The following is a 23167-nucleotide window of genomic DNA, read 5'->3' as shown; positions in this document are numbered from 1 at the left end:
TCTTGAAAAAGATCCCAAAAAGAAAACTCCTAGGAGGGGCCAAGATGGGGGCAGAGAAGCAGGAAAACTCCATATGTTCCCCCCAAAGCCACCTCAAATACCTATAAAAATACTCTAAACAAACTTTAGGATTACAGAACCCACAAAGTGATAGAGAGAAACAAATCTCCCACTGAAGGCAGCCCAGTAGGCAGAAAAGAAGGGTCCATCACAGCGTGCTGGGAGCAGAGCTCAGCCCTGCATGAGCCTATGGTTTTAACCTCAGGGTACCCAGACCAGCCACAGCTAGAGGGACTTTGGGAGAGCAGATCACCACCAGCTGTGGCAGTTTCCAGAATTATCAACCCATAAATGCCAAATACAAAGTGAGAGGTCAGAGTGGACTTTGGAAAAAGGGGGTCCAGAAATGCGTTCTGGCCTCTGCCCCCAAAGAGAGAAGCTGCTGAGGCATAGTGGCCACCACCACGTGGCTGCTTCAGAGCTCCTGGTCTGCAGACTATAGGGGGACCAAGCAACCAGTCTGAGGGATAATTGCTCTTGCTTTAACCTGCTTGGATCTAGATTGCTGTGTAGGGTGGAGCTCTTGGGGTGCGTGAGCAGTCTGCTAGAGTGTGTGGAGGCTTCAGAGAGGGCAGCCAACTAATACCTCCAGCAGCTGTGAAAACCCCAGCATTTGGGATAAAGCTCCCATTTCTGGTAGCAGAGTTCTACTGTGGCAAAAAGTTCAAAAGTCAAGTAATTGAGTGGCAACACGAGCCAGAAAAGGAAGCAAACCAAGCAAAGCAATCCAACTTTATACTCCTATTTTGGGGACAAAAAGGATCAAAGCATGGAATAGGAGGAAGACAGTGAAGTCAGAACTCCTGCACCAAAAGCTTCCAAGAAAAAAATATGAAACAGAGGAGCTGAATAAGGATTCTGAAAACTAAATTAGAGAAGTGGAGGAAAAATTGGGAAGAGAAATGAGAATGATGCAAGAAAATCATGAAAAGAGAGTCAACAACCTGACCGGAGAAAATAACACCTTAAAAAATAGACTAACTCAAATGGCAAAAGAGGATCAAGAAGGCAATGAGGAGAAGAATGCCTTAAAAAGCCAAATTTGCCAGATGGAAAAAGAATCTCAAAAGCTAACTGAAGAGAATCATTCCTTTAGAATTAGATTGGAGCAAATGGAAGCTGGTGACTTTATGAGAAATCAAGATACTATTAAACAGATACAAACAAATAAAAAAAATAGAAGGCAATGTGAAATATCTCATTGGAAAAACCACTGACCTGGAAAATAGATCCAGGGGAGATAAATTAAAAATTATTGGATTACTTGAAAGCCATGATCAAAAAAAAAAAGAACTTAGAAATCATCCTTCAAGAAATTCTCGGGGCGGCCAGGTAGCACAGCGAGTAAGAGCACCGGCTCCAGTGTTGAGAAGACCTGGAGATCGAATCCCGGGCTCAGACACTTAGCACCCACCCAGAAACACCTGGCCGTGTAACCTTGAGCAAGTTACTTAACCCCAATTGCTTAGGGACAGCCAGGTGGCTCAGCGAGTAAGAGCACCGGCTCCAGTGTTGGGACGACCTGGAGATCGAATCCCGGACTCAGACACTCAGCATCACACCCAGAAATAACTGGCTGTGTAACCTTGAGCAAGTTACTTAACCCCGATTGCTTAAAAAAAAAAAAAAGAAATTCTCAAGGAAAATTGCCCTGATGTTTTAGAACCAGAGGGCAAAATAGAGGTTGAAAGAGTCCACCAATCACCTCCTGAAAAAGATCCCAAAAAGAAAACTCCTAGCAATATTATAGCCAGTTTCCAGAATTCCCAGATCAAGGAGAAAATATTACAAACAGCCAGGAAGAAAAAATTTCAATATTGTGGAAACACAATCAAGATAACACAGGATCTGGCAGCTTCCACACTGAGGGATCGAAGGGCTTGGAATATGATATTCCAAAGGTCAAAGGAGCTGGGATTAAAACCAAGAATCACCTACCCAGCAAAACTGAATATCCTGTTTAAGGGGAAAATATGATCATCGAATGGAATAGAGGACTTTCAAGCATTCTTTTTTTTTTTTCAAGCAATCGGGGTTAAGTAACTTGCTCAAGGTTACATGGCCAGTTATTTCTGGATGTGGTGCTGAGTATCTGAGGTCGGATTTGATCCAGGTCATCCCGACACTGGAGCCAGTGCTCTTACTCGCTGAGCCACCTGTCCACCCCTAAGCAATTGGGGTTAAGTAACTTGCTCAAGGTTACATGGCCAGGTGTTTCTGGGTGGGTGCTAAGTGTCTGAACCCGGGGTTCGATCTCCAGGTCTTCTCAACACTGGAGCCGGTGCTCTTACTCGCTGTGCTACCTGGCCGCCCCAACTTTCAAGCATTCTTGATGAAAAAACCAGAGTTGAATAGAAAATTTGACATTCAGATACAGGAAGCAAGAGGAGCATGAGAAGGTAAACAGGGAAAAGAAATCATAAGGAACTTATCATAGTTGAACTATTTATATTCCTACATGGAAAAATGATCATTGTAACTTATGAAACTTTTCTCAGTATGAGAATAGTTGAAGGGAATAGAAATGTGTGTATAGATATAGATATATACACACATGTATACATGCATATTTTATATGTATACATACATATATAGGTCTATATAGGAGGGTATCTACATAGGGTATATGGTCATATGAATACATATGTGAATGTGTGTGCATATGTGTACAGGTATACATAGAGCGCACAGGACCAATTTAATAGGAAGAGATGGTACTTAAAAGGTGATATTAAGAGGTGAGAGAAGAATATAATGAGAGGAGATGGCGAGAGACAGAATGGGGTAAATTATCTCACATAGAAAAGGCAAGGGAAAATGGTTACAATGGAGGGATAGAACAGGAAGGCAAAAGGGAATGGGTCAACCTTATTCTCATTGAATTTGGCTTAGGGAGGGAATGACATACACACTAAATAGGGTATCTCACCCTACAGGAGAGTAGGGGAGAAGGGGATGAGAGGGGGGATGATGGAAAGAAGGTCAGGCTGGGTGGGAGGGAAGTTGGAAGCACCCACTTTTGAAAAGGGACAGGATCAAAGTAGAGAATAGACCAAGTGGGAGGTTGGATAGGAGAGAGGGAAATATAGTCAGTCTTTTACAATATATCCACTATGGAAATGTTTTGCATAGCTATACATGTACAACCTATACTGAATTGCTGATCTTCCCAGTAAGGGTGAGTGATTAGAGAAGAAGGGAATGAAACTGGAATTCAAAGTTTTAAAATCAAATGTTTAAAATATATATGCATATTATTATTATTTTACATGTAACTGGGAAATGAGATATACAGGCACTGGGACATAGAGATCCACTGTGCCCTACTGGAAAGTCAGACAGGGTATGGGAGAAGATGCAGGAGAGAGCAGATTGGAGGAGGGGATATCCAGTGGGATTACTATTTTGGGGTGGTGGGTAGGGGAAAAACTGGGAGAAAATTTGTAACTCAAAATCTTGCGGAAGTGAATGATGCAAACTAGAAGTTAATAAAGCATTTGATTAAAAAAATTCTTGAACTACCTGAAAGCCATGATCAAAAAAAGAATCTAGAAATCATCCTTCAAGAAATTCTCAAGGAAAAATTGCCCTGATGTTTTAGAACCAGAGGGCAAAATAGAGGTTGAAAGAATCCACCAATCATCTCCTGAAAAAGATCCCAAAAAGAAAACTCCTAGGAATATTATAGCCAGGTTCCAGAATTCCCAGATCAAGGAGATAATATTACAAGCAGCCAAGAAGAAACAATTTAAATATTGTGGAAACACAATCAGGATAACACAGGATCTGGCAGCTTCTACACTGAGGGATCAAAGGGCTTGGAATATGATATTCCGGAGGTCAAAGGAGCTGGGATTAAAACCAAGAATCACCTACCCAGCAAAAGTGAGTATCATGTTTCAGGGGAAAATACGGTCATTTAGTGGAATAGAGGACTTTCAGGTATTCTTGATGAAAAAACAGAGTTGAATAGAAAATGTGACATTCAGATACAAGAAGCAAGAGAAGCATGAGAAGGTAAACAGGGAAAAGAAATCATAAAGAACTTATCAAAGTTGAACTATTTACATTCCTACATGGAAAAATGATAATTGTGACTGATGAAACTTTTATCAGTATGAAAATAGCTGAAGGGAATATAAGTATATATGTGTATATATGTATACATACATGTATATGCCTATATTGTAGCATATATGGGCATACATATGAATACATATGTGAGTGTGTATATATATGCTCACAGGTATACATAGACAAGGCACAGGACCAATTGAATAGGAAGGGATGGTACCTAAAAAGTGAAATTGAGAGGTGAGAGAGGAATATAATGAGAGAAGATGGGGAGACACAGAATGGGGTAAATTATCTCATATAGAAGACGCAAGGGAAACTGTTACAATGGAGGGGAAGAATAGGAAGGCAAAAGGGTCAACAAAGAGTAAGGTCAACCTTACTCTCATTGAATTTGGCTTAGGGAGGGAATGACATACACACTAAATAGGGTATCTCACCCTCCAGGAGAGTAGCGGGGGGAAGGGGATGAGAGGGAGGATGATGGAAGGGAGGGCAGGCTGGGCGGGGGGGGGGGGCAAGCATTATCATGAACATGATCACAATTATCATTATTACAATTATCATTATTACCATTTTACAGGTGAAGAAACTAAGGCTTTGGCTGATTCCTCTCACTTGCTCATGTTCTCCTTCCCAAACTACCTTGTAATTAGCTGCTGTGCATACATTTGTCTATGTTCACTTTATGCTGTAGATATTTTTGCATATCGTCATTGCCTCCTCCCAGCAGAATGTAAGTTCCTTGCAAATAGGGGGAGTTTCATTGTTTGTACTTACATGTGGCTAGCAGAGTGTCTGACCCACAGTGCATGCTTAATTGGTTTTTTCTGATTGATTAATTGTGATTCAGAAAGATAGGCCCAAAGTAGTAAGGGGAGCGGGGATCTAGAACTTGAGCCCTAACCTCCTGTTTCTAAATCTACATCTCTTTACACTACACCTGCTTTCAGGGAGCTCATAATCAATTGGAGAAGATAGGCTACCCACACGAATCTAGAAACATTAGTGATGGTCACATGAATATATATGTGTAATGGTGAACATAAGCACGTAGTCTATTTGGAGAGCAGAAACAGCATGTGGGGGGAGGGGCAAGTATATGAGTTCCAAAGGCAGGATGGGACTGAGGGCAATGAGATGTGAGGGGCACCAGAGGATGCAGTTAAATCTAAAATGTTTTCAAATCCATGGGACTGCAGAGAAAGGAGACCAAGATAGTTCCCAAAGGAAGGCTCCTGCTTCCTTTGTAGATTCACAGACCTAGAGCTGGAAGGGACCTTAGTGGCAGATGGGTCACCACTTAACCACTAGAGTGGTTAAGACCCTTGCCCAAAGGCTATGCAGCAGAGCTACAGTCAGAAGTAAGGTTTTGCTACTGCAGATTCAATGCTCTCTCCACTGTACCATGAGTATGTGATAGTCACAAAAGAGATGCATTGCTAAACTCTAAACCAGATAAGACCAGTCACTCATATATACTGGGTTAACACCCCAACCACAGGATGCTAACGAAGAAATACATACAAGTACTAAGTAAAGGAGGAAATAGACAGGGGTAGGGTGGGAGGGTGTGGCAGAGAGGGGTGCTATAAAGAATGGAGTAAAGGGCTGCTAGGTGGCACAGTGAATAGAGCACTGGCCCTGGAGTCAGGAGGAGCTGAGTTCAAATATGACCTCAGACACTTAACACTTACTAGCCATGTGACCTTGGGCAAATCATTTAACCCCAATTGTCCTGCCTTCCCCCCTCCAAAAAAAAGAAAAGAAAAAACAAAACAAAACAGAATGGAGCAACCAGAATCAGGCAGGGTTAGTTAGGGAAGGCTTCTGAAAGAGTTTCCTAATGTCAGGATTGTCCTGGAAGTTCTGCTCTGATGGTTTACTTGCCAGCATTGGTTGAACTTGGCTTCTTAAATGCTATGCCAACCAACAGCTCACACCAACCTCCACAATACAGTTTAAAATCTAAATGGAGGGGCAGCTAGGTGACACAGTGAATAGAGCACTGGCCCTGGAGTCAGGAAGACCTGAGTTCAAATCCGGCCTCAGACACTTAACACTTACTAGCTGTGTGACCTTGGGCAAGTCACTTGACCCCGATTGCTTTGCCTTCCTCCCTCCAAAAAGCTAAATAAATAAATAAATAAAATCTAAATGGATATGTGATCTTAATATAAAAGATAATACTATAAAAATATTACAATAGAAAAAGGTTGTATACCTCTCACATCTATGGGTAAGAGATTTATTCTTTTTATTTTTAAGCATTTAAAAATTTTTTTGAATTCCAAATTCTCTCCCTCCCTCTGCCTCTCCTCCACCCATTGAGAAGGCAAGCAATACAATATCCACTATACAGGTGATTTTTTTTTAGTATTATTTCTTTTAATGTTGAGTAAGAGATGTATTCTTTTCTTTTTTTTCTTTTTTTTTTTTTTTTGCTGTTTAGAGCAGGGAGGCCAGGGCAATTGGGGTTAAGTGACTTGCCCAAGGTCACATGGCTAGTAAGTGTTAAGTGTCTGAGGTCAAATTTGAACTCAGGTCCTGCTGACTCCAGAGTTGGTGCTTTATACATCCTGCCACCTAACTGCCCCAAGAGATGTATTCTTAACCAAACAAGAGGTAGGCACAATTACAAAAGATAAATAACTGATTATTTGAAACTGAAAAGTTTCTGCACAGACATTAATTAATTAATTAAAAATTAAAAAAACAAAATTAATTAACAAGCATCTAGGTTAAGAAGGGAAATGGTTGAATGGGGGAAAAATCTCTGTATTAGATTTCTCTGATAAGGGCTTGGTATATAAGATATATGAGCAATTAATAAATAGAAGACTAATAGTGATTCCCCAATAGATACAAATAAGCAGCTCTCAAAAGGATTGCAAAGTATTTACAACCACATGAAATAATTCTCCAAATCACTAATAAGAAAATTGCAAACCAAAACAATTTTGGGGTTTTACCTCACACCCTGAAAATTAGCCAAAATGACCAAAAATGGTACCAGTCAATGTTGGAGGTGGGGTGGGAAGACAGACACAGACACAGCAAAACATTGTTGGTAGAATTGTGGAATGGTACAGCCATTTTGGAAAGCAATTCAGAATTGTGCAAATGAATAAAGTGACTAAAATGTCTATAACTTTTGAACCAGGGACCCCATTGTTTGGCTTATACCCTAAGGAAACCTTCAATAATAATAATAATAATAATGTCTCCATATATTCAAATGCTGCCCCATGGAGCACAAGTTCTGGCCAAGCACACCAATCTGGAGAGGCTTGGTGCATGGGCCCAGTAACAGAGAATATCCCTCAGCTAGCATTTATCAAGAACCTGCCACGTCTGGGCACTGTGCTAAGTAGCAGGAGATATAAATAAGCAAAAAATCGTCTCCGACCTCAAGGAGCTCACAGTCTAACAGGGGAAATATCGTGCAAACAACTCTGTGGGAACAAGACAAGTACAGGATAGATTGGGGGTGATCTCAGAGGGAGGAGTCTCAAAAAAACCAAGATTAAGGAATTCGGGGATGCATCTGCTTGCGTTGGTTGATGATGGTGTGAGCTGAAAGAAGCTATTGAGTTTGGTGGTGGAAGGAGATGCATGACATCCTGAAGGGGAACTGAGGAAGGGGATTTATACAAACAAAAAGTGGTTATTAAAGGCCAGAGGGTAGGTGGAGCTGATAAGCTGTCTACCACTACAGCCACGACACCAGACAGACACTACTAGACAGATCTCTTTGCTTACCCACCAAGATTTCTTGGCTAGCAAGAGGACCCCAAACTACAAACCCCAGCATACTTTGCAAGGAATTAGTTCTTCCTTAAAGTCCTCAGACTGAAGAGTTGGTCTAAATAGCTGTTAAATCCTCAGTCCACCTGATAACATTAGCAAGGGAATATACTAAATTTGGGGTGAGCGATAGCATGAGTGAGAGGTATTTCTCAAGCGCTTAAGGAAGAAGAGGAGGGAAAGGGAAGGGACCATGGGCATCCCAGCAAGGAGGAGGAAACAGGGTGGTTGTTTTTGCAGCTTTAATCATACAAACCCTGCTCTAACCCCAGTTTCCAACTTCAAGAATAACTCATATTTTTTATTATAATTGGTCTCCATTTCTCTAGGCCTATCCACTGGTACTTCCTCCTCCCCCACTTTTTTTAAACAGAATACCAGAAGCAAGTACCAATAGCCTTCTTCTGCTTGGTCAGATAGGTAGAGGAGGAAATCCTGAGGGTGCAAAACAACTGTGGTTTCTCAGAAAGATCAAATGGGTCAGGTTGGCCCCAAGGTTTCCCTAGATAACAAGATGAGGGATGAAATGTGTTTTGACACTCACTTCCAGATGAGAAAAAGCACTTAATGAATGCTTATAGAATTGGATTTGAATCAAATTGAATAAAATGGGGAGGAGGAAAGAGAAGGATTTGAAAGCTTTTTTTTTTAAGTTTTTCTTTAACCTTTAAAAAGATGTCTTAATACTCCCCAATGTTATAAACCATATATCTAGTCTGACCTTCTCATTTTACAGAGAAGGAAATTGAACCCAAAGTAGTTAAACAACTTACCCAAGATCACATAGTCTACTTACTAATAATAAAGTTGGAGCTATAGAGTACTGTGGATGGTGGCCCCTTTGGGCCCAGTTTAGCTAAAAAGAGCAGGAAAATCAGAGCCCAGTAAGGGGGAAGCCAAACTTATAATATAGACTAGGAACAGAAACACCAGCAGTCTACATCTCCCCCATTAAACAATACTAAAATGCTCCTCGAAGGCATGTTCTTTATTTCTGTGTGCCTAATGTTTAGCACAGTGCCTGGCACAAAAGGAATATTTAATAAATGCTTATTGATTGACTGGTTTGGGGAAGTTTGGGGGAACTTCCTTGGAAATGAAGGAGTTTAATGAGAAGATACGGGAAGGAAAGACCTGTTCTGAAGCCTCTTTTTCAAGTGCCAAGGCTTTAGTCATTGTCATAGATTAAATTTGGAAGGGACCTCAGATGTCATCTAATCCAACCACCATCTAATCCCATTTTATAGATGGGAAAATTGACTTGCTCATTGAGGACACAGATAGAAGCAAAGTGAGAAGCAGAGTCTTTTTCAAGGTTTTTAGTATTACAACATGCTGCTTGTCCCAGGCTCCCCAGATTGAATGACTTGTGAAGTCAGACTGGTCAAAGAGCCCACAAAACATGGTAGAGGAGAAAAGAGACCTATACTAGCTCTCCTGGGTAGGTCTTGATGGGGTGGTGGGGTGATGGGGTGGGGTGCAAAGTTACTGAAAGGGATCCATGTATCAACTATGAAAGATGTAGGTACTCTGATCAAGACAATGATCCAAGACAATTCCAAAAGACTCATGATGAAAAACGCTACCTACCTCTAGAGAGAGAAATTATGAACTTGGATTGCAAACTGAAGCATACCTTTAAAAAATTTCTTGGGGGCAACTAGGTGGAGCAGTGAAATAGAGCACCAGCCTTGGAGTCAGGAGGACCTGAGTTCAAATGTGACCTCAGATACTTGACACTAGCTGTGTGACCTTGCGCAAGTCACTTAACCCTGACTGCCTTGCCTTCCCCTGTCCAAAAAAAAATTTCTTTATCTTTATTGTTTTATTTTGTTTGTGTTTTCTTTTGTCATGTGGCTAATATGGAAATATGTTTTGTGAAGGTCATTCTCACATATATAATCAAAATCAAATTGTTTGCCTTCTCAAGGAGGGAGGAGGAATGGGAAGAAGGGAGAAAATTTGGAACTTGAAATTTTTTTAAATTATTGTTAAAAATTTTTACATGTAATTGGGAAATATTTAATGAAACAAAAATATTTTTTTAAAAGAAAGGGATCCATGTGCACACCAACCATTGTTATTTTGCTCTTTACTTCTAACAAAATATGTAGTATTGATCAGTAGGGAAAAAATAAGCAAGTATTAACTACTATAAACTGAATAATATGTCTCACATACCTAGGAATTATTTTCAAAGGTATGCAGATGCCATTAATTAAGAAAGTCCACTAAGAAGCATTACTGGCGGGGCAGCTAGGTGGTGTAGTGGATAAAACACCAGCCCTGGAGTCAGGAGGACCTGAATTCAAATGTGGTCTCAGAGTCTTGACACTTTACTAGCTTTGTGACTCTGGAGAAGTCACTTAATCCCAATTGCCTGACCAAAAGAAAAAAAAAGTATCACTGGCTTCATAATAATTTTTATCATTACTTGTTTTTGTTTTTTTTCTTCTCAAAGGATACCAATAGTAGAACTACTGTCATGTACAAAAGTACATTTATGATAAAGGTAAAACCTGTCTAAGGGTAGGGATCATGTTTCTTTTTTGCCTTTGTATCCCCTGGTACAAAGCATAATGCTTTATGGGTAGTAAACTCAATAAATGATTGCTTAATGGAGTCGAATTTGGGGAGGGGGGGGCAAGGACAAACTTTAACTTCATGCTCTGAAAAAACTGAGGATTGTCAATCTAGTCCAACCATCTGAGATAGACTGGAAGGGTGATGGGTTTGTATTCAGAGGGCCTGGGTTTGAATCCTGGCTCAGCTACTTCCTGTGTGATCTTGGTGAGTCTTTCTGGGCTTCATTTTCCTCAGATTCAAAATTAAAACATTCTTCTTCATTCGATTGTAAACTCCTTGAGGACAAGAACTTTTTTTTTTGCCACTTTTTGTATTCCCCTGGACTTAGCACAATGTCTGATGTATGTTGTCGTTGAAACATTTCAGTCACGTCTGACTCTCTGTGATCCCATTTGGGGATTTCTTGGCAAAGATATTGGAGAGGTTTGCCATTTCCTTCTCCAGCTAATTTTGCAGATGAGGAAACTGAGGCAAACAGGGTTAAATGACTTGCCCAGGGTCACACAGCTAGTCAAATTTGAACTCAGGTCCTCCTGATTACAGAGCCAGAACTCTATGTACTGCGACGCCCCCGTGCCTGGCACATAGTAAGTCCTTAATAAATGTTTATTGATTGATTGACTTGATGATATCTAAAGCCCCCCTCCCCCCCCAGCTTTAAACCTTTAGGTTTTTTTGTTTTGTTTTTTGCTTTTTGGAGGGCAATTGGGGTTAAGTGACTTGCCCAAGATCACATGGCTAGCAAGTGTTAAGTGTCTGAGGATGGATTTGACCCCCAATTTGAGGTTCTCCTGACTCCAGGGCCGGTGCTCTATTCACTGCACCTCCTAGCCACCCCTAAACCTTTAGATTTAGAGTGATTTTATAATCCCTCACTTTACAGAGAAAGGAACCAAGGACTTCTTAACCTAACAGGGCTGAGTAACTTGCCTAAGATCATTGAGTCAACGAGAAATACAGTTTGGACTCTAATCCCAGGAAGGATTCCTGCTCCCATTGCACTGCTCTTCACAGCACAGTGGGGAAAGTTCTGGATCTGGAGTTAGAAGATCTAAGTTCAGATTCCTCTCTCTGCCTCAGTGTCTTTGTCTGTGAAATGAGAGTGTTTGCCTTCCGAGATCCCTTCCTGTTCTTTGGCTACGATCCTTTGATTTCCACATTACCATGTCATTTCTGTTTGGTCTCATGCCTGCTAAGCCACACTCAGTCTTGCTTTGTATGAAGTCCTTCCCCATGCTCCCCTGCAGTAGCAGCTACCCCTTTTCTTGGCCCAGCCCCAAGACTGACCACACTGTAGACTTGGGGGGAGACTGACTCAACAGGAACTGAAAACCCCAACCAGGCAGCTCTTGAGCTGCATCTGTTTGCAGGGAGGTTGTCTCCATCCCTCCACATCCCCCCAGTGTTCAGTTAATTTCCCCTTGACAACTTATACCAGGAAATTTGGGGTTAACTCCTCCTCTATTCTTAAAACAAGGTCAGCTACACCTTGATGGGTACAGATAATGGGCAGTGGCAAGGGCAGGAAAGAGAATCTCATTGTCGGAAAGGACTTCAGATCCATAGTCCAGCCCTTGCCTGATAAAGAACACCCACAATGCACGTGACAAGTAAGAAGCCTCTGCTTGAAGACCTCAAGCAAGGGAGTGAACATACTCTGGCCCCATGTATGGCCCCTCTAATTCTGGTGGCTCTTTATTAGGAAGTAGGAAGAAAGGAAACAAAAAGAAAATAAACATTTATTAAATGCCTACTGCGTGCTAGACGCTGTGCTAAGAACTTTACAAATATCATCTCATTTTGTCCTCTCAGAAATCCTGGGAGGTAGGTACTATTACCATTTTACATATGAGGAAAACTGGGGCAGACTGAAGTTAAGTGTCTTGCCCAATGGTCACATAGTTGGTAAGTATGTGAGGCTGGATTTGAACTCAAGTCTTTATTACTTCAGGTCCAGCATTCTATCCATTGTACCACCAAAGTAAATGAAGTAAAAGTAAATATTTCATGTTAAGATTATGGAAAAGGCAGAGAGACATAGGTTAGATAATAAAATACCATTACATGAATTAATCATCACTGAAAGACTGAATTCAAAGATTAATCATTAATGGTTTTATGTCAACTTAGAATAAAGTCTAGTTTGTAATGCCCCAGGAATCTGCTTGGTTCTGTTACAGAAGCAGCTGGTGATCCTACAGGTAGAATGCTGGGTCTGGAATCAGGGAGACCAGAGTTCAAATCTAACCTCAGAAACTAGCCATGTGCCCTTGGGCAAAACTCTACTAACCTCAGTTTCCTCAACTGCAAAATGAGAATAATAATAGCACCTACCTCACAGGGTTCTTGTAAGGATCAGATGAGATAATAATTATGAGGCACTTAGCACATAGTAGGCACTGTAGAAATACTTATTCCCTCCCCCATCCCCTTAACATTTTTATCAATGACTTTGATAAAGGCCTAAGTATTTTGCTTATCAAAATTGTTAATGATATCAGGTTGGCTAATATAGTGAATGATAGAATAGGGACCCAAAGAGATCTTGATAATCTAGAAACCTGGGATGAATCTAATACGACTAAATTCAGTAGCAGAAAATGCAAAGTCTTATACTTGGGTTCAAAAAACTTTTGCCACAAGTGCATAAGATCAGCAGACATGGTCAGACAGCAGTTTGTGTGAGAAGGATCTGCGGGTTTAGTAAAAATGTGAGTTTATGACTCAACAGTGTGATATGGCAGCCAAAAAAAACCCCAACTAATATGATCTTGAAGGGAAAATGAAGAGAAGCCCAGCTTCCAGAAGTAAGGATGTGGTTGTGCTTCCATTTCCTGCCCTGATCTGCCATCAAACCAGGAGGTTTGTCTCAGTTCTAGGCTTCATAATTTAAGAAGGACATTGATAAACTAGAGAATATTCAAAGGAAGATAGGACGTGAAAGGCCTTGAGTTCATACCATACGAAGATAAGGTGAAGGAGTGGGGAATTTTAGTTTAGAGAAGATCAGAGAAACAGCCCTTCAAATATCTGGAGCTCATGCTAATGAAGTATTTCCACTGCACTTATAGGAAAGTTTTGAAATAGATTTCTAAGCAAGTTCAAATTCAATTTAATAAGCATGTATTAAGCACCTGTTAGATGTAATTATAATAATAGCTAACATTTATATGGCGCTTGCTACGGGCCAGGCACTATACATTTATTATCTCATTTGATCCTTATAACAATCCATTTTACATATGAGAAAACTGAGGTAGGCAGTCCAGGGGTCACACAGCTACTAAGTATGTGAGGCTGGATATGAATACAGGGCTTCATGGCTTCAGCACTGTCCACAGCACTATGTAGTTCCTGCATATAGTTGTTTGCATATTACTCTCCTCTTAGAATGTCAACTCCCTGAGGGCAGGGATTGTGTTTTTGCTTTTCTTTGTACCTTTCCTACTTGGCATGGTGACTGGCACACAGTAAGGGCTTCTTTGTTGTTTGTCCTTCATTCTCGAAGAGGACCTTGACATAAGGATAATAAATGCTTGTTGACTGCAATCACATCTTGCCTTCTACTATTTCTACATTTTCACATAATGAATTAGGGACTGACACATGGATTCAAAAGGTGATTCCTTTGTCACTGATGATGAATATGGATTGTTACAGAAACACGAACAGATCTGCCACATTTTACATTTATTTGGTGAGTTCTTGCCCAGTTTCACCCATTTTAGAGACAATGAGGCTCATTTAGGTCTCACGCCAAGCTTTCTGTTTTTGCTTCCATTACTTTTGACGGTTTTAAAATTCATTTATAATCTTCTGTCATACTACCTCAAAGTGTTTCACAAATGAATTTGTATTATAAACTGCTTTTGACTGCTATATGTCTGCTTGGAAAGAGCAAGTGTTAGTAGACGGAGGCAATTTCTGGGCTCTTTTTGAGAATGTAAATGACTTGTCCAAGATCTCACAGACAGTAAGTGACAAAGCTGGAAGTTAAACCTATAAATCAAAACGAAAATAGGATGTTTTCCACTGGATCACATGACCTCCCAATATAAGTTGAAGTTTTGCGAGAAATTGTTATAAACAAGGTCAGTGCTTTTGCCTAGAAGCAGGGCGGTTCAGTGGGAAAGAAAACTAGATTTGGAATCAGAGGACCTGAGTTTGAATTCCAGTTTTTTCACTTACGACTTGTGTGACCTTGAGCAAGTCACAACCTCTGGGGAATTTATTTTCCTCATCTACAAAGTAGTGGACTAGATAACTTTTCAGGTTCTTTCTAGCTCTTGATCTATAACCCTATGTCCCTGTTGTCATTTTCCAATTTTTGGCACTGACAACTTGTATGAATAGCTCAGATTGGAGCTATTGAAATTGATCGGTATCTTCATTAGTCATTATTTTGGTCCCTGATTTTTGAAGGTTTATGGGAAAGTGTTATTTTATTTTATCTGTTTTATGCGATTTGAGACTGAGCCTTTCTATCATGCCTGGGCTCCTTCTTTGTGCGCCTTCTTTTGCCTCTTCACCCCCATTCACCGTATTGATACTGTACTTAGTGTGGCTAACAGGTTGGCTTAGCCCAGTAAAATTCAAAACTTTGTTATTTTAGAAAAAGAAATATATCTTTCATTGCTTCTAACCCTAGAATGAAAAGTTGTATTCTACATACATACATACATACGTAAACATACTCATATACATGCCATGTTGCTAGAAGTTGCTACTTTAAAATTTCTTATTCGTAGACCCAGTCATTAACACAAGATATAGTAAGCCAGATCTTCAGGTTTAAACCATAGGCTGATTTCTTTCTCTACACTTTTTATTAAATCACTGCCATGGCTGATGTTCTGCCAACTTAGATGCAAAAGTGTCCTGAATGGTCTGATTTTAAATCAGCAGGCATGATTTCCCCCAACATTCTTTCAGTTTTCACCATATTTAAGCCTTGTCAGACTTCACAAATCCAAAAGAGAATGGCTTAAGCCTTAAGTTAATGTAACATTGCTTCAGATCTTCCTTTGAGGTCCTGTAAGGAACTTAATGGCCGTGAAGTTATCCTTTGCATATGAATAGGTAGTTTTTAGTTAGGAATTCAATCTATTAGTAAGACACTGGGGGGAAAAAAGGCTCTAAATCACTAATAATTAGAGAAGTGAAAATTAACAAAACTGAGGTACAATCTCACACCCATAATATTGACTAAGTAGACAAAAAAAGGAAAATGACAAACATTGGAGGGGATGTGGGGAATAGGTACACTGAGTACTGCTGGCAGAGCTCTGAACTAGTCTAACCATTCTGGAAAGCAGTTTAGATTGTAACAATATCACCCGTGAAGGACTTAGCTACTTTGATAGATCCAATGATTTAAGACAATTCCAAAGGACTCATGATGAAAAAATGCTATTTTACCTCCAGAGAGAGAACTAGTGAACTCTGAGTGCAAACTGAAGTATAATTTTCTCACTTTTTTTTTTGCTTTATTTTGTGATATAGCTAATATGGAAATATGTTTTGCATGATTTCACACGTGTAATTTTTCCTTGGGCAAATCACTTAATCCTGTTTGCCTCAGTTTCCTCATCTATAAAATTAACTAGAGAAGGAAATAACAAACCACGTCAGTATCTTTGCCAAGAAAATCCTAAAAGGGGTCGCAAAGAGCTGGACACAAGTGAAAATGACTAAACACACGCATCTTGCATCATGAGGCCAGGGGTTGATACTTGGGAAGAGAAGGAGCCTAATCAATACCTCTGAAAGGCATATTTCAGGAAACTGGATGAAAGACAGTTATACTGGAAGTCAGGAGACCTGGGTTCTATTCTCTGAAATTTACCCTGGGATTCTGGCTTTTCCTCTATAAAATGAGAGGATTGGACAAGGTGGTTTCTAAGTACTCTTTCAGCTCTAAGAGATATAAAGTTTTTGGTGTTTGCTTCTGAACAAAAACTTTTGAATTCTTTTTTCTATCAGAAGCCATATAAAAATTAAAATCCCACCATTAAACTAAATGAAACTTAATTTAGTTGCCAAAGAACAAGCCAGACATCCCTGAGCCTGTCTAAAAAGCCAGTGGGGCAGAGGACCATGTACTCTTTGCTCAGACATCTGTCTGGTAACTTGAATCTAATTCTGGTGCTGGGGATGGGGACAGGACCAAAGAGAGTCAAAGAAGGCAGCAAGGATGGGCAGGAGGAGATCGTGTTAATTGTGAATGATGAAGAGAAGGTACTCTTGAAGAGAGATTCATGGTCGTGGGGAGCAGTGGATGGAGTGGAAAGCAGAGGCAGGAGAAGGGAAGAGAATGAATGGCAGGCCCAAGAATGTGCTAGGGACTTTCTCAGCTCTCTTGGGAAATCACTGACCTGTGAAAAAGCTCAACTTCCCTAGAGGATTCATCATCTATGAGACTTATGTACTGTTTCCCAGGACAATGGCCCTCACTGGAAAGAATGAGCAGAGATGGTTCCAGCCACATTCTCGGTCTGGCTACTCATTCTCTCCTATTCCATCCACTGAACTACTGATATCTTTGTAAGACCATCACCAAAAAGATCAGCCAAGGGGGAGCCCTCACCAAACTGAGCTTCACTCTGGCTTTTTCTCCCAGGTCCTCAGCACCAGGCCTGAGTCCCAACCAGGGAAGCTACCCTTGCCTCAAAATGACATTCCTCCACCTGGGACCCAGAACATCCTTCTAAAGGCAGAGGCTTTGAGAGAGTCTTCCCCCAGTGTTCCAATGGGAGCACTAGCATCATTATAATAATGACATACATGTCTATGGTTCTTTACAAAGTGTTTTTTTCACAACATTGCTGTGAAGCACATAGGGCAAATATGGCATTCCCCACTTTACTATTACTACTACTACTACCATCACCACTACCACTCTACTATCTCTACTACTACTACTACTATCAATAATAATAAGAGACATTTACAAAGCTTGGAAAAACACATTACACATGATCTCATTCAAGCATTATGATAACCCTGAGATGTAGATACTAGAGGATGTTAGTCTCATTCCGCAGTTAATAAAACTGATTTGTCCCAGGATACATGGCTAGTAAACATCAGAGCCACAACACAAACCCTAATGTCCGTGTTCCCAGTTCAGTGTTTTTTCCATTCTTCACTCATGAAGAAGAGCCAGGTCTCTATGCAGACCTAAGCCTAGGAGCCTTCAAAAGCTCATTCTCCCTGAACCTGTGTAGCCCCATCACATCCTCATCATTCTGGATGGATGTTATGCATTTCAGTTGGCCTTGCCCTAGAAAATTGCATTACAGACCAGGTAGAGACAGGCTGACTCCTTTATCAGCATGGTTTGTGCTTTTGAAACAGTAATTGTGCCAGTCTTCCCCTTCTTAGTTCAGTCACCAAAAACTGCATTTCTACTTTTTTTTTTTTGCTTTTTTTTTTGGAGGGCAATTGGGGTTAAGTAACTTGCCCAAGGTTACACGGCTAGTTTTTGTGTTAAGTGTCTGAGGCCAGAACCAAACTCTGGTCCCCTTGACTCCAGGGCCAGCGCTTTATTCACTGCGCCACCTAGCTGCCTCCTGCATTTGTATTTTATAGCCCCACTGTCAAATACCAATCCAGAACAGGGACATTCTAATCCTCTTCTCCTGGACTTTGCCAAAGACTGGAAGAATCATAGGATTTGAAAGCCCAGGAACTCTAAGGTCACCTAGTCCAACCTCTCACTCAATGCAGAAATCTCCCCTAAGTCATTCTCAGCAAGTGATCATGTAGCCTCAAGCTCCTCTATTGATGGGGAACTTACTACGTATCAAAGTAAACTTTTCCATTTTCAGACAACTCCAAGTCCACTGCTCTTAATCCTTATTACTGTCATTCTAGTTAAGAACCAGAAATGGCTTTTTTGTTTGTTTGTTTTCGTTTTTTGCTTTTTGGAGGGGGGAGGGCAGGGCACTTGGGGTTAGGTGACTTGCTCAAGGTCACATGACTGGTAAGTGTCAAGTGTCTGAGGCCGGATTTGAACTCAGGTCCTTCTGACTCCAGGGCCGGTGCTCTATTCACTGCACCACCTAGCTGCCCCCCCAAATAGCTTTCAATGGGAAAGCAACAAAGTGTAGTGGAAAGAGAAGTGAGCTTGAAATCAGAAGACCTTGAGTTGTAGTCCTGCCTCCAATACATATGAGCCGTATGATCTTGGGCAAATCATTTAATGCTTCTGCGACTCAGTTTCCTTATCTGGCAGGATGGTCTTAAAGATACTTTTCAGCTAGAATAGCCTGTCATTTGGTGGGATCAAAGTCCAGAAGGCAAATGACTTGCTGAAAGATTTCACTCCCAGCCCAATGCTTTACAGAGAAGGTGAAAGTCACTAATTAGACACACACAACCCTCATAAGCTCAAGGAAACAGAAGCCCATGGGACTATCTAACCACATGTCAATCACTCAACAAATATTTATTAATGTAGCTACTATGCTAAACACTGGAGATACACAAAAACCAACAACAAAAGACAGTCCTTTCGAGGAGCTCGCAGTCTAATGGCAGAGTGACTATGTGAGATCAGATGGTCAATAGAGGTCAGTTTTCCAATCAAAGGCTAAATCTCCTGACTGGACCTCCAATTCCTGAATATCATTTAGTCTTCCAGGGATGACACATTTTCCTCTGGACACTTAAGCAGCTGAAACCCTTCCTAATCTAATTCCATGTCTAATCAACTGCCTATTTTAGGTGAAAATATGGCCCAAAGCACTTATACATGAAATGCTTACTCAAGATGCAGCATAAACTACCCTAGAGGGCAGAGACCATTTACCCAGTGGCCTATAGGAAGAGGCTATGTTTGTGTCCTTTTAGAGGAAGGGAAGGAGGAGGACCCCAGACTGGAGGTTAGGAGATCTGAATGTTAGGGTTGATTCTGCCAACAAGTAGCTGTGTTATGTTTCCTTTCCCATAAAATGAGGTTAGACTAAATGATTTTGTAAGGTCTTTTCCAAGGACCCAAGGGCACTGGAAATTGCCTTCCAGCCTGATGACAAGGGGCTTTACCTGCCCTGCTCCGGAAAAGCTGACCCATCCTGGTCCTAAGGAAACTCGAAAGCACTGGTTTACCTTCTACAAGGCAAAGGCCTGGACAAATGGGTCCTGGAGAGCATAACCCTCCCAAAGGACTGACTATGGGGAACCAGAGCACAGATGAATCAGGGAGGAAATGAGAACCTTGTTGGTCTATACTTAACATTAGCCTCCTGGAGTACAGGCTCCTTTGGGCTCCACTGGTCATAAGGACAGATTTAGGAGAGTGGATATGCTTTAGGGTCTCAGAACCTTCCTAGATATGGTGGAAGTCAGAATGCAGACAGATGTATTCAGTAGTGTGGGTAGTATGGCATAGTGGAGTGTTGGATCTGGAGCCAAAAGATCTGGGTTCAAATCTTAGTTTTGTCATTTACTACCTGTTTGACCTTGGTAAGGTTGACTCATCTCTAAAATGAAAGTGGTGGACTAGAAGACCTCTAGGTCCCTTTGAGCTTGAAATCCATGGTCCTATGCTTCTAAGAGGCTACCAGGCACAAATCAGCCACATCCCCCTGTAATTATGTCTTTTTTGTTCTCAGCTCACACAGGACCAGTGAAGAGAAACTGGGGGGAAACTGTGTGGTACCACCTAGTATACATCCACCCAATGCACCTGACCTGATCAGAGCCCCAGGGGCTACAAACCCCATCATGCATGTCACCTCATTGTCAGGAAGTCCCAGCAGTGAAGACTAAAGTTCACATGGCAAGTGCCATCCTCTTGTTTCCTTAAATCACAGTTCACTGCCACCTCCTCCAGGGAGCCTTTTCTAAACTGAAGTATAATTCTTACCCTATTCCTCTCCACTTTTTAAATAACAGTACTGATCTGTATGTATTATTATCTGCCTGGATTACATGCTCCTTGTGATCAGGGACCACTTTTTTCTATATGTCTAATAGCCTACTACCGGCCTAAAAAAACCTGTGTTTAAATAATATTTGTTGGTTTGCAGTCCCAGCTCTTCACTGATCAGTCCTCTTCTCTCATGGGAGAGAAAAGTCAAGGAACAAGGCAACTCCTTCTGTTTTCTAAGAGATACTTTGAAGGCCTGTTTACTTATCTATAACTAAAACAGGGTATTTTTTATGTATGTTCCTTATATTAAAAAAAATCTGTTCTCTCTGCTTCACACAGTTGCTGTAAAGATGAAATGTATATGAACGCATTTTTTTTTTGAATTGTCAGGCTCTGCATGGATGGAACATGGTGGTCTCATTCTCAATCTCCTCCTATGCCAAGAACAGCTGGAGAGAGTTTGGCTCTCTTGGAAGGATGGCTGTTTATCCAGCTAGCATTGCAGCAGGAGACTAGAAGCCTGGGGACCTGGCGTCTAGCTCCAGCTCTGCCCCTGACTTGCTGCATGACCCTGAAGTCACATCACTTCTCTTGGTATCAATTTTCTTTTTTTCAAAATAAAGGGCTTGAGTTAGATAAGAACTGTAGTATCCACCTCAAAGGGTTGTTGTGAGGTTCAAAGGAGTTACTATTGATACGTCAGGCACTTTGCAAAACAAAATGATATATACACACATGCATACACACATGCATACATATATGTACATATGCGTATGTGGATATACATGTGTTTATATCTATCTATACCTAAACAAATACATAATGTATATATATAGTTATAGCCACTCAAATTTACATTTCTATATGTATATGTGTATATATACATATGTGTGTATGTATGTGTGTATGTATGTATTTCAATATAGATATGTTGATTTGACTGTATATGTGACTTTCATTGGTGTAGGGAACTCCCAGTGAGGAAATTCTCTAGTAATCCAAAAGTCAGCACCTTCTCTAGAAATGATAGCCAGAGAGTTATCTAGAACACTGAGAGGTTAAATGACTTGCCCTGGGTGACACAGCCAGTGTGTATCCGAGGAAGGACTTGAACCCAGGTCTTTTTGACTCGGAGGCTGGCTCTCCATCTACTTACATAAAACTGCCACTTGTACTCTTATTTTACTATAGATAATCACCAAGAAATTTATGTCATCAATTTCATCAGTTCCCTATATACTACACCACACTGTGCCTTAAAGCTAAGTATAAATGTCAGTTCTGGCTATTATTAGATGGTCTCTATGGTTCCTTTGCACTCTAACATTCTCTGTTCCAGCTTAGACATTCTGTATGCTCAGGTCCTTTAGAACTCTAACACTGATTCTGTCATCTTCCAGAAATGTTGTTACAATGCCATCCTTGTCCTCTGCTGGCAACCTCAGCAACTTTGACCATTTTGGGCATAAGGTTTAAGATCCTGAGTCACTTCTCCCCCTGCCTTCCTACCAGCAAGTTCCCAGATTTCTTCCTTCTCCCATTTGCCAACCCTAGAAATGATAACTTGGTAGGGTAAATTGGCCATCAACTTACCTTTGAGATCTCAGAGCTTTCTCATGGAGATACCTCATTCAAACCGAAAGAGGCAGGAAGGTCTCCATTCTTAAGCCCCTCCTGGGGCCCAGACTTATGAGCAAAGAAAGGAGAGGTGTCACAGTTCAGTCTGATACTTTAAGTTCTTTCACAAGGAGGACCTACAGAAGGCAGATGTATGGTCATGGATGGTCACTCTGGAGAGACTATCCCAGCTTCAGTGGTGACTGCCAAGCATCTTCAGTGTCCTGCCAGAAGTCTATGAGGCCCCTGTGCCAAAAGGTCCAAAAGATCTTTCCCCATCACAATCATGCAAGGGTTTGAGCTGAGGGAGAAAGATCGCTGTGGATCTTCTGCTCTAGCCCTTGCTGAGTCCTCTGTATGCCATTCTCATCTCGAACTCTTCATCTCTTCCTGTGTAGGGGCTGTGACTACCTTCCTGTAAGATTTCAAAAGCCAACAGTCTCAAAGATAAATAACTGAGCTGAGTCTGCCCCTAGCATAGCTTCCTGGATCAGCCACCAGCCTGATAAATTGAAAGGGTATATGGTGATGCTGACAGATAGATGGGATGCTTTATTCTTAGACTCAAAACCCCGAAGAAACTTAAACAGGGTTCCAAGGAGGAATCAGGTAAAGTTTTCAGTCATAATAAAAGAGAAGAAAGTCCCAAAGCTGTTGACTTTCCTTTTTATCTGACTTAAAAAAAGAAAAAGAAAGCATCAACGTAAATATGCATATTGGACAAGTGGAAATACTGAGACAGAATTGTTGCAAGTAAAAATCTGGAGTGCTGCGGAGCTGGGATAGTCTCAAACCTTGACTAGCTCTGAACATCTCATACTGTAATGCTATTCCTCTATCTCCTCCTCTATCTCAGCACTGGTTGAGTTGTTATTCTAGAACTGGGCCTAGCTCAGGCTCTTGGCAGCCAAGGTTCCACGGCAGGGGTCCTTAAGCTTTTTTGTCTCATGGACCCATTTGGCAGTCTGGTGAAGTCTTTGGACTTCTCAGAGTGATATTTTTAAATGCATAAAACAAAATACATGGAATTGTAAAGGAAACCACATTAAAATAGTTAATTATTTCCCCATTCAAATTCAAGGACCCCCTGAAATCAGTGCATAGACTTCTTGAGGATGGTGTCTGTGGACCCCAAGTTAAGGACTACTG

At 41.0% G+C, this 23167-nt stretch overlaps 1 protein-coding gene across 1 annotated transcript in view; it reads right to left on the bottom strand.

The window, feature by feature from the left end:
* Window positions 1-22503, bottom strand: part of NLRC3 (NLR family CARD domain containing 3) — a 71150-nt gene extending 48647 nt beyond the window's left edge. The window contains exon 1 of the mRNA XM_069106654.1: window positions 21995-22503. The gene's annotated coding sequence lies outside the window, so the exon portion shown is untranslated. The remainder of the gene's footprint in view (window positions 1-21994) is intronic.
* Window positions 22504-23167: the final 664 nt, after the last annotated feature.

This window comes from Petaurus breviceps, unplaced genomic scaffold (genome assembly GCF_028583685.1).
Source record: "Petaurus breviceps papuanus isolate PSGF00001 unplaced genomic scaffold, PetGlider_PUasm1.0 138, whole genome shotgun sequence".
In the NCBI taxonomy this organism is placed as follows: Eukaryota; Metazoa; Chordata; class Mammalia; order Diprotodontia; family Petauridae; genus Petaurus; species Petaurus breviceps.
This window is presented reverse-complemented; position numbering and strand designations above follow the sequence as displayed.